At 41.6% G+C, this 12,272-nt stretch overlaps 1 pseudogene; it reads right to left on the bottom strand.

Annotated features, from left to right (window-relative positions):
- Nucleotides 1–6,419: 6,419 nt before the first annotated feature.
- On the bottom strand, nucleotides 6,420–10,949 carry LOC147454408 (uncharacterized; annotated as a pseudogene).
- Between the last annotated feature and the right edge of the window lie 1,323 nt (nucleotides 10,950–12,272).

Genomic DNA, 12,272 nt, shown 5'->3' with positions numbered 1-12,272 from the left:
AGTAGTTCAATTTTTGGTATTGAAGAGTATTTCTAAAGTTGTCAATTTCAAGTTTATTTGCAAATACTGGATGGGGGAGATAGGGGATAACATCGCAGAATTGACCTCCGTGTTGTTTTGAACCAAAAACTCTACAAGCTTCAATGGAGATGTCCCATGGATGGCAAAGGATTGCAAAAACCTAGGAATCGACAAAACGGGAGATTGAACTTAAAAAGTTGGCATTTTCGAAGACACGTTAGCCATCAAATACCTATGGCAAAAACCCGCTTGTATTTTCTAAATAAACTTGGTTGGTAGATAGTTAATGAAAGTAGAAATTAAGGTTGATAAATGAATGAACCTGAAAATTACCAACTAGGAGTTAAAAAGGAGTCTCGAGAGGTGATAGTGATAGCCAATTGCAAAACATAGATTTAACTAGGATTTTTGAAGATTGTCTAGAAATGATTGGAAACCAAGATGAATCTTCTTGGGGTCAATTTGATTGAAAGGCCGGCCCATTGAGAGGATTCTCTTGGGGAACTTGACGGAGATTGGCCCTTTTTTGCTAGGGCAGCGTAACCGGCAAGTTGTTATACCTAGGTCATTCATGCCCGAGGGATAAGGGATGAATGGATTTGTTTTATTTTTGCCCAACCGGGTGAAGTACCCGCGGTATCTTTTTGGAAATCGGCCATAATCCGGGTATGGCCTGATGCCAATAGTTGGATGAGAAGGTCATACTCAGGGAGGATGATGTGAATTTAATTAAGGAAATTTATTCAACTTGGTTGCTTAAAAAGGAACTGGAAATGCTAGGAATATAGGAGCTATCATGTGCATCTGTCACCAGATGGTGCTATACCTCTCGAAATAAAATACTTAGGAAGGAATGATTAAATTACTTGATGAGCCTTTTCCAAACACTTAATTCTGGGAAATATTGTGAAGGTGTTGTCATTTTGATGGCTTGTAACCAATTATCTTGGCCTGAATGGGGAGGCAAGATGAATTGGTTGAAACTAAATGTGTTGCATCATTAGTTAAGAAATTAGTTAGAAGCTAATTATAAGAGATAAAGGAAAGGAAATGAATTAAAAGTTTCTAAATAAAGATCTGGTGGGAACAACTAGATGAATTTCCTTGAACGAGGGTATGCAACAGATTGCATGGTCCTTGTTGTTTGATGATGTCTGATAGACTGCTATCTTCCTGATTTTGTAGTAGTTAAGTACTATCTCGGGAAGGGATTTTCATGAAAATGCTTCGGTGGGTGGGCGGATCCGGAGGGTCAGATGGCCGGATGTTGATTTAAAAATTTTATGTTAAACACTAGGACTAGGTGGAATAAAAAATGGGTAATCAAGGACGAGCGAGACTAGGTAGGATTGCAAGATCCCTCTTCTTAGGGGAAAGTGATAACTATCGTGCCTGCTTGTCAGGAAAAAGAGGTTATCACCATGAACCAAGGGAGAACAAGAAAGCAAGAGCAGATCCTCAAGTTAAAGATCAAGAGAATCAAGACTAAGGACCACGATTTTGGGTGCGGAAAGATGTCAAGGATAGATTGATTATGAGAAGCGGATAGAATCATTCAATGAAGGGATGTACCCCCTTGGGTTGGCATTCAAGATAAACCGGAGTCCTGTCTGAGTGTCGGTCCCAAGTGGGAGGGATACCTGCAGATAGATCTATGTCATTCCCTGGAATAGTCTGGAGGACTGAGGGAGGTGAGTAGGGTCGATTCTGGGTATGGCGCTCACACTACTAAATCAAAGCACGATGACATGGTAGAAATCATGTCCATGGAAGAATGTTGAGCTGCAAAACATGAGAACAAGTCATGAGTATCAAACGCCAACAAGGATAAATAAAACATGAAGTACATTGAAAAATCATGCAAAGTGAATTTTTGCTTCTAAAAGATGGGTCAATCATAGTCAAAAACTAAACAACATAAAGAAAAAAAACACCTAAACCATCATGAAGATTAAACCACTTTAAATTTCAGCTTTATGCATGAAACACAAGCAATCAATTTTGACCCTAAGCTAATGTAAGTTCATAAACCTACTAGCCTATAAACTATATGATCAATCCTTAATAAAGCATCCAAGTCTATCATGTCTATGGGCTATAAAAAAGCTCCTAATCTATTATTACATTGTCACATCTTTTTGAAGCTCATGGAATATTTTTTTGTCATTCCATAGAAAAAAGTAAAGCACAATACAAGGGTACCACCCCAAGTCAAATCTAGCTACGACTCTCAGCTCCTTCAACCCTCATGGAGGTGTTACAAATGCCTACTAGCCTACCAAGGCGACAGCTAACCCCTATCAGCCCAAGGCACCAATTTAGGGCCTTGACCAAGCGAGCCAAGGTAAGTCCCTTTGCATGCCAAGTGCCAATAAAGCGCTAGGCCTCACAAGACACAACATAACACTATAAAAAAAAAAACAATGTGTCTAGTAGCATTTTTTTTGCTACTTTTCTTGACACATTTTTTAACACTTTTTTATTGCTTCCATTATGAGATTGCTTATGGCAAATGGACTAAGGGACTAAAGCCTAATCATAGCCCTAGGTCATGTTAAAAATGAATGGAGTATTAAGACAATCACTTTGAGTTTAAGACTAATGAGCAATGATCCTACATTAACCTAAGGTCAAGGACAATTACCTATGATTAGCACACATAAAACCAAATTTTAAATAAGTTTAATATTCACAAAGCAAACTTTAGTATGCCTAGTTTTTGAAAATGAAAAACCATAGCTTAGAACCAGAAAATCCAAGCATAGAGACTGGACAGATAAACAAAAGAGCAATATCATGGAAGGATTTCACCTATTCATGCTCTTTTGAGAATCCTTGAGCAAGCATCCACTTTGTGTAGAGAAGTCTCTTGATTCTTTTTATACAATCCAATCTTTTTGACGCTAAGTGTAAACACAAGCTACAAAAGCTATTTATTGAAAGCTAAAAACGCACAAAAAACATTAATAGAAACCTAAAGCTAGGGTCTCAAATACCCAAATATACCATAGGGAAAAAACCCGAAGAAGAAAAGTGTCTTTGATTATACATATGATGCTCTTTGATAGCAAATTTATGCATACACATCAACAATGAGAGATAAAATGCTTCTAAACAAGAAAATTTGTAATTTTTACAACCTCTCATGCATGATTCAAAGTTGATTAAGTGCTAGCTCAATTGAAATATGGAATTTAAAACAAGCCAAGAGCTAGAAATAATGCAAGTTTGATGAAATGAAGTGGCTCTTGAAAGCCGAATTTTACATTTATAAACCTCTCCAAAAAAGTTGGCTAACAGCTAGCTCACATGAAATTTTACAATTTAAGAGCAATCTATGAGCTAGAGATGAATGCAACTTGTTGGAATGAAAGTAAACGAATAGCCAAACATATCTCTTCATTGGTACTTTGGCATGCTGACACACATTGCATCTCTTAACATATTCATCAGCACCCATGTATAATGCATGCCACCATATTCCAGTTGTTGTTAAGATCATTTTGGTCATCTTATCCCCTAAGAAATGGCCTCCACTGAGTCCTTCATGTGCCTACCCTAGGATGGGTAAATACGTGCTTTTGGTTGCACACATCCTGATCTGATTGCCCGAGGGATTCACTGTATATACAAAATGGGATGCCACCTATGAGAGCAGACAACTTTACCAAAACCCCTATATACAACTTATATTAGGGAATATGACTCCCCTTTCTATGTTTATACAACAATCAATGAAGAAAACTATCAAACCCCTGTCTTATATATAAAATGTAGGTCTCACATGATCTAACTAAGTAAACCTAGTCAAAGAGTGTGTAGCATAGTGATTGACAACGTATTAAGGAACCACTTGTGTTGATAATTACATGTACCCTCAATGTGTCTTAGTTTGACTTTCAAACTATGTGCCCAATCAATCTGCACTCTAGCTACACATCCCCCAATTCTAACCCATCCAAATCTGGTGTAAATCAACCCTTGATCTGCTCCAAATCAACACTTATCTATGACCGGCTTGATTCAAAATTTGATGTGTGACCTGATAAAAAGTTTCCCCAAAAATTCATCCAAGTTCTACTGCACAACTGTGACCAATCATTACAAATAATCAACATGGGTTAGTCCCCCCCTCCACTTCCCCATAAATATGATACCACCCTCCCTTATTTTTAAGCTTGGGATATAAATTATTGGGGGACTGCCCCTAAATTATACGCTCATGTAACTAGTAAAAAACCCCCTCCCCTGCACTTACGTGGTGCAGTAAGTATTCCATGGTGAATCCCCCAGGGCTGATTGTCCTTTCTCCTCTTATACAGTTGATGTTCAATTAGTAGAAAATCTTGAACCTCTATTTCTCTCGCTCGTTGTCGTGCCCTAGAGGTATGTTCCAAAAATGTTATCATGGTCAGATAGTCAACAATGTACTGGCTCCATTTTGGTGCAATTGTCACCTAAAATAATGTAGCATGTCCTACCTATGGGTTAGACCTGCAGCTTGCATAGTTAATAATGTACTCCTAAATATTAATGTGCATATTTGGCCACTAAACTCCTAATTGTTGCAAGCACTGGTATGTTTTCTATTGCGAGCAATGAAATTCTAAGTTTTGAATATGTGATTCCAAAAGATAATAGGCGTATTCCTCCAGATTCATGCATAACCGCAAAATGTTTTTTGAACCCAACTGATATAAACGTCTTCCAAGTAATTGAAAATATGGTGATTGTCTAATCATTCCTCTTTGGCTATCATGTTCTGTTCTATCAAACTCTCCTCCATAGGATAGTAAACTGACTATCTCTTGAGACCATTTTGGTACCATCTCAATGTTGAAGAGATATGCAACAAGAATGTCATCATCTAGGGCCTTCTGGAGATTCTCTCTTCGGTAGTCTAGACAAGTGATCTGTTCGTAGATGCATCTTTCCTTTTTTACCCCAACTGTAAAATCAAACTCTCGCAATATTATAAACTATTGTATAATTCTTTTGGTATTACATGGTATGTTTACAAGATATAAGAGGGCTTGATGATCTATAAAAAACACGAATTTGTTTGCAAGGAGGTAATGCCAAAATTTGTTAACAGCTTATTTATCCTCAACCCCTCTCTCTCCTAGGTTGTGTAGTTCTTCTTCAGCATTTCAAAGGATTATTTACACTCCTCCATCCACACAAAGGATACCATGAGTCTATACAGGGGTTGGGCAACGATAGCATACATGTGTATAAATTTCATGTAGTACCCACAGTGCCCCATAAAGCATTGTACCTGCTTTGTGTTGTTTGGCATAGGCAATTCTACAATTACCTTTATCTTGTCCAAGTCAATAGATATGCCATTTTCCGAGACAATATGTCCCAAGATTCTACCTTGTCTAACCATGAATATGTATTTTCTTGGGTTAAGATAGATCTTGTAAGTCTTGCACTTCTCGAATACTTTTTTTAGGTGCTTCGGATGCTCATCTCTCAAGAGAGAGCCCACACATAAGTCATCCATATAAATCTCCAAGAATATCCTCAAGTATTCTTTAAAGGCATGAGCGATCAAACTTTGGAGGTGGTTGGGGCATTGGTCACTCCAAAAGGCATCACCCTATATGCATAGATACCCCATATGGTGGAAAATTCTGTCTTATATTGATCTTCAAGAGCGATGGCAAGTTGGTTGTATCTAGAGAATCCATCTAAAGGAGTATGCTCATTTATCGACCACTCGTTCCAAGACATGGTCAGTAATAAGCAAGGGATAATTATCCCTTATTGTGGCGGCATTAAACTTCTTTAGATTCACACACACTCGTAGTTTTTCATTTTTTTAAGCACTACCACAATGGGAGATACCCAGTTGCTGTGCTCTATCTCATTGATAAACTCAATCTTCTTTATATTATTGATCTCCTCCCTAATGCGTTTAGCAAATGTATCATTGTAATTGTCAGGTCCCTGTCGGTTGGGCTTTGCATCAGGCTTTAATGGGATCATGTGCTAACATATTGTAGGATCTATTCCCTTTAGATCTTTGTAGGACCAATCAAAAATGTTGGAAAGGGAAAAATGAGAAAACCACCAGCACACAATCTGAATGCCTCTCTATAGCCCAGTGATTTCACAGCACCCCTATCTCCTAATAATCACACACCTAAACACCACTTTGCAAACCGATTGTTGTCCATGCTCATATCCAACCTACCCAGACTATATACAACCAATTTCTAGACATACTATAGTGATTCCTGACTATAACCCTTCAGAGCACCTTTTTCGATGCATCTATGCAGTTCATAGTCGATCATCACATAGATCCTTGTTAAATCCCCAACAAGAATCGCTTCCCCATAATATGCAGTCACACCAAACACGTGCAAGCCCATAAATACACAATATTCCACTAGACAAAATCAAGAAAGAGAGACAGAGAATATCTAAAGCACACGCGGTGTTTTTAAAGATTACGAAGATGCCGGCTAGATTGGCTACAATTGGGGAATGGATAATAATGGGTCTTCTTTAGAAATCACCACCTTTACCACACCATACGCCTTGCAATTTGTGGTTAGTATCTCCTCTCTTTAGTTTCTGTATGTAGCCTACTTGAACTACCCTTGTTCTCGGCGCCCCTCTCTTTACCTGCTCATGGCTCCCCTAATTCTGGCAGCTCTGCATACCCAAGAAGCCCCGCCTCCTTATGCAGCCCTTGGTCACCCCTTTGCAGCTCCTCCTTGTACAACAGGCCATCATCGACCCTCTCGATCTATAGCGCCCTCCTCCTGCATACCTCGGCCTTCCAACCTGCTCATGGACTGAGCCCACCTGCAAACGGCGCTCCTCTCCCTTCTCTACTGTAACCAAAGCCACTCCCTTCCCACTCGGCTCCTCTTACTGCAGTCGAGGTCCTCCTCTCTCTCTCTTCATCCCTTGATGGCTATCAACATTCCACCAGCCTGCGCTCTCAACCTCCAGCCGGCCCCCCTGATCACCTCCTGTGTACTGCTCCCTCTTTGGCCACTAGCAACATCGCTAGTGGTCACCTCCTTTGCAAACTAGCCGGGCTCCCCCTGCAATTGCAGCGCTGGCCTTTTTTCTACTCCCGTATGGCAACCACCCAGATGGCGTCCTCCTCTTGCATGCGGGGCAGATGGCATCTTTCATACTTGACCTGCTTCTATCTGCAATCGCACCAATCCTCATGCAGTGTTTTTTTTTCTTGAAGTTAAAGCTTTGGGTTTGGCCCCCTTGCACATGCCAAAAACTGCCGAGGCAATAAAGCTCCATAAAAATCATCTTTAGTGTGGATAGACAAGTGTCGGCAATCTTTAACCCACATCCGATTGGGCCACTGCTAACCATTGGGCTTCATGCATCCAGAGAGCTTCAAAAAAAAGTACACTTTCGAGCACTCCTAAACTTCCCCGACCAATAGAGCTAATATTTACCCTTGACCCTTCTAAAATCTACATTTAGCATGCATACCCTGGTAAGTAGAGTGTTCTGCAGACATCTCGATCAAAATCTCATATCATAAACTTCATAGCACCTGCATACAGCACCCCTTGCCTCATTCCCAACCTTGTGATATAAACACTTGCTCCTGTCAACTGTGATAGCAAGAAACACTTGCAGCTTCCACTAGCGAGTGCTCCATCTCGCTGTATCTCTCTCCTAGCTCCATCAAATACCTACCCAATGTCCCTGTCACTTGCCTGCAAACTACCATGCCTCAGTTTCTTGCACTTCCATAGGTCGACACAGTTTAGGTGCACCATCATTGCCCACCCCCCTGTTGAGCACTCATGCTCAACCACAGTATTATTTAGATAAAATAAGTCTGTATATAGAGAATGATATAAAATAAGTATATAGACTGCATAAAAAATGATATAGTGGCTATATAAATAGGATAGAGATAGAGAGAAAGGTGTCTTCTACTACATCACCCTCTAGGGTCAAATGGAAAGCTCAAAGCTTCCCCAAGCATGGTGTAGAGTCCACCTGGATCAAATGTAAGGCATTGGCTGTGGCCATCCACCTGTAAATCATGCACATTGAAGCCCCTCTTTGCAATTGTAGGCCAATAGACACGCCACTCTTCCAGCTCGTCATAGCTTGGAGCTTTGTCACCATGTATCCACAAGCCTTTGTGCCAACCATAAGAATACTTTTGATCACTTGAAGCACTGGTACCATAAGCCATTATCATGTCATCTTCTACAGAACCCTCCATAGTATAGTCCACTTCAAAAAATCCTTGTCACTGATACAAAGATACCTGTAAATCTATCTCCGATAACACATGTACCCATAGCATCACATAAAGTAGCAAAACCCTGCCATTTGCTTCCACCTGCTGCATAGCCAAGCAAACATGTTTGCCTTGCATACCTGCATCTAGATCTTCTAAAATTGGCTCCCAAACCAACTCTTCCTACTTAAAAGCATGACCTACTAGAGCTTCAACATGTTCTTGGAACAACTCATCACCTGCAAGGTTGGTGGCACCTTCCTCTCTGCATGGAGCCTCACTCTCATAGGCTGCACCTGTATGAGTTTCCATAGAGTCATCTGCCGGAGCTAGCTCTCCACGGCTACACACCAACTCCAAACCTTCAAAGTGCACCTTGACATGCCCATCAAGGCAAGGTTGCCCCACCCCCTGCATAGATAAATCAACTTGACCTACCACTGCTTCTGTTCCTAGATCCTGCAAGTCATCCTCAAAAACCTGCTTTTTAATCAAGTTGGATTCACAATCAAACCATACTTCTTCTAGCAAGGACGCACCACCACAAGACATCGGAGAAGGCTGCTCGAATGACAGGTTCACACAAAGCATCTCCACACTTGCACTATGCTTCTCTTTGACCTTTAGTGGACTGGCAGACAACTCGTATACATTTTCATACACTTCATCTAATGAAAAACATCATAAGTTTCATACCTAGAATACATGGATTCTGTCTCCCATGTAGCATATGTGTCCAAACTGCTAGAGCTCTCAGAACTTTCGAACCCCTCTTTTGAATTTGTTGATTCTTGCACCACTTCTACCTTCCTCGTTTTGCTGGTTCTAGAACCAGCACTTCTTCTTTAAGACCTTTTATCACCTCACTCTCTTGAGCAAGCAAGATGGGTGGCACTCTGAATATGCCCCTCTGCCTTTTGAGACCTGGTTGGCACTTGTTCTACCTCTTCTATTCTGGCATCAGCTTCACGTGCTTTGATCAAATGCATATCAATAAAAGAAAGGTCTTTTACCTCTTGATGCTCATCAATCTTTTTGGGCCTAGGTCCACTGGCTGTCGTGATTCTAGACTGTAGCAATCCTGCCTCCATCTTCTTCTTCATCTTTCGAGTCTTTGCTCTGGCAACTCTGACAGCTTCGTCATAAGTCCTGGATCTTCATAGTCCACTCTCTCACAAACATAGGGGTGCAAGCAAGATAGAAACCTTTCCAGCTTAAAATATCCCACATTGCTTGCTTGGGTAGACGCCGCAAAATCCCCCCAATAAGCTTCAAATATATCAACAAAGGCATTGAAATTTGCACTTATCTCTTGCTGAAAACCTTTGATCTTTGCATCTGCTTCCGAAGCCGATACCAACTTTCAATGCCTTTGTAGAAAATGCTTACGAAATCCGATCCGATTCTTCTTGTGTGCATCTTCTAAACCATCGAACCAAACTTTTGCTTTACCTCACAGCACCAAAGGTAGAGTCTGGAGCTTTGCTTCATCACTTGGCATCCACAGTACTAGCAGCATAAATAGCTCAAAATTGTCCATCCAATCGTCTGCATCTTCATCTCCTTTGAACACTGGACCAAACTCCTGCTTCATCTTGATTCATGGACACTTGGTTAGGAAGCAATCAGTGGATCCTCAGTGGGGGCACCACAAGATGGAAAGGGGGAAATAAGAAAACCACCAGTACACAATCTGAATGCCTCTTTATAGCCCAGTGATTTCACAGCACCCCTATCCCCTAATAATCACACACCTAAACACCACTTTGCAAACTAATTGTTGTCCATGCTCATATCCAACCTACCCAGACTGTATACAACCAACTGCTAGACATACTATAGTGATTCCTGACTATAACCATTCAGAGCACCTTTTCCCATGCATCTATGCAGTTCATAGTCGATCATCACATAGACCCTTGTTAAATCCCTGGCAAGCATCGCTTCCCCCATAATATGCAGTCACACCGAACACGTGCAAACCCATAAGTACACAATATTCTACTAAACAAAATCAAGAAAGAGAGACAGAGAATATCTAAAGCACACACGGTGTTTTTAAAGATTACGAAGATGATGGTTAGATTGGCTACAATTGGGGAATGGATAATAATGGGTCTTCTTTAGAAATCACCACCTGTGCCACACCATACGCTTTGAAATTTGTTGTTATTATCTGCTCTCTTCAATTTCTATATGCAGCCTGCTTGAGCTACCCTTGTTCTCGGTGCTCCTCTCTTTACCTGCTCATGGCTCCCCTAATTTTGGCGGCTCTGCATACCCAAGAAGCCTTGCCACCTTATTCAGCCCTTGGTCACCCCTTTGCAGCTCTTCCTTGTACAACAGGCCATCATTGACCCTCTCGATCTATAGTGCCCTCCTCCTGCATACCTAGGCCTTCCAACCTGCTCATGGACTGAGCCCACCTGCGAAATGGGGCTCCTCTCCCTTCTCTACTGTAACCAGAGCTGCTCCTTCCCCGCTCGGCTCCTCTTATTGCAGTCGAGGTCCTCCTCTCTCTTCATCCCTTGACGGCTATCAACACTCCACCAGCCTACGCTCTCAACCCCAGCCGGCCCCAAGACCTGATCACCTCCTATGTATTGCTCCCTCTTTGGCCACTAGCGACATCGCTAGTGGTCACCTCCTCTGCAAACTAGCCGGGGCCCCCCTGCAATTGCAGCACTGGCCTTTTTTCTACTCCCGTATGGCAACCACACAGATGGCGTCCTCCTCTTGCATGCCGGGTAGATGGCATCTTCCACACTTGACCTGCTTCTATCTGCAGTCGCTGCACCAATTCTCATGTAGTTTTTTTTTTCTTCAAGTTAAAACTTTAAAAAGCGTTGGGTTTGGTCCCCTTGCACATGCCAAAAATTGCCGAGGCAATAAAGCTCCATAAGAATCATCTTTATTTGTGGATAGACAAGTGTCGGCAATCTTCAACCCGCATCCGATTGGGCCGCTGCTAACCATTGGGCTTCATGCATCCACAGAGCTTCGAAAAAAAGTACACTTCAAGCACTCCTAAATTTGCCCGACCAATAGAGCTAAAATTTACCCTTGACCCTTCTAAAATCCACATTTAGCATACATACCCTGGCAAGTAGAGCATTTTGCAGACATCTCGATCAAAATCCCATATCATAACTTCATAGCACCTGCATACAGCACCCCTTGCCTCATTCCCAACCTTGTGATATAAACACTTGCTCTTGTCACCTGTGATAGCAAGAAACACTTGCAGCTTCCACTAGCGAGTGCTCCATCTCGGTGTACCTCTCTCCTAGCTCCATCAAATGCCTGCCCAATGTCCCTATCACTTGCTTGCAAACTACCATGCCTCGATTTCTTGCACTTCCATAGGTCAACACAGTTTGCGTGCACCAACGTCCTTGTATTCCTTGAGAAGACTTATAGGCTTATCTTCCTCTTCAAGATTTAGATCCGTTGCTATGTAGGCTGGTCGTGGCTCTTCTCCGGGTCCTACCAAGTCTATCTTCTTTACATCCTCAGGCCCATTGTAGGACCCCTTGTCTTATTGCACTCTTAGAGGTTGCATCAGCACTACCTTCTAATCTTGGATAATGCTTTCTATAGTGGGATGGCCGACTCATTTTGTCCTCCTTATCGTCTTCTCCTTCCCCACTTTCTACTTGCATTGTCCACACCTCCCTAAGAGTCTTCTTAAGCTCGTGTTACTTGTTCTTTCTCTCGACCTTGGTCCATTTAGTTTCTCCAAACTCGTTTAATGCAGGTTCTTTTCTTTGTTTAGGTTTCGTTTTGGATTCCAACCTTTTGGTTTGTTGCAAGTCCTTTATGCTCTTTTTTGTTTTGGGATCTTAAGTTTTAGAGAACCTTTTGGATACCTTGTTCTTTGCACATTCTTCTTTTACAAGCGTCATAAGCTATGCTTTGCCTCTTAGTTTAGGAATAGGGTTCTCCCTTGGTTTGTTTTTAGCTCTCGTTTTCTTGTAGCATTTTTGACGTCTAGGTTTTT

This window comes from Adiantum capillus-veneris, chromosome 7, assembly GCF_014529385.1.
Source record: "Adiantum capillus-veneris isolate H3 chromosome 7, ASM1452938v2, whole genome shotgun sequence".
In the NCBI taxonomy this organism is placed as follows: Eukaryota; Viridiplantae; Streptophyta; class Polypodiopsida; order Polypodiales; family Pteridaceae; genus Adiantum; species Adiantum capillus-veneris.
This window is presented reverse-complemented; position numbering and strand designations above follow the sequence as displayed.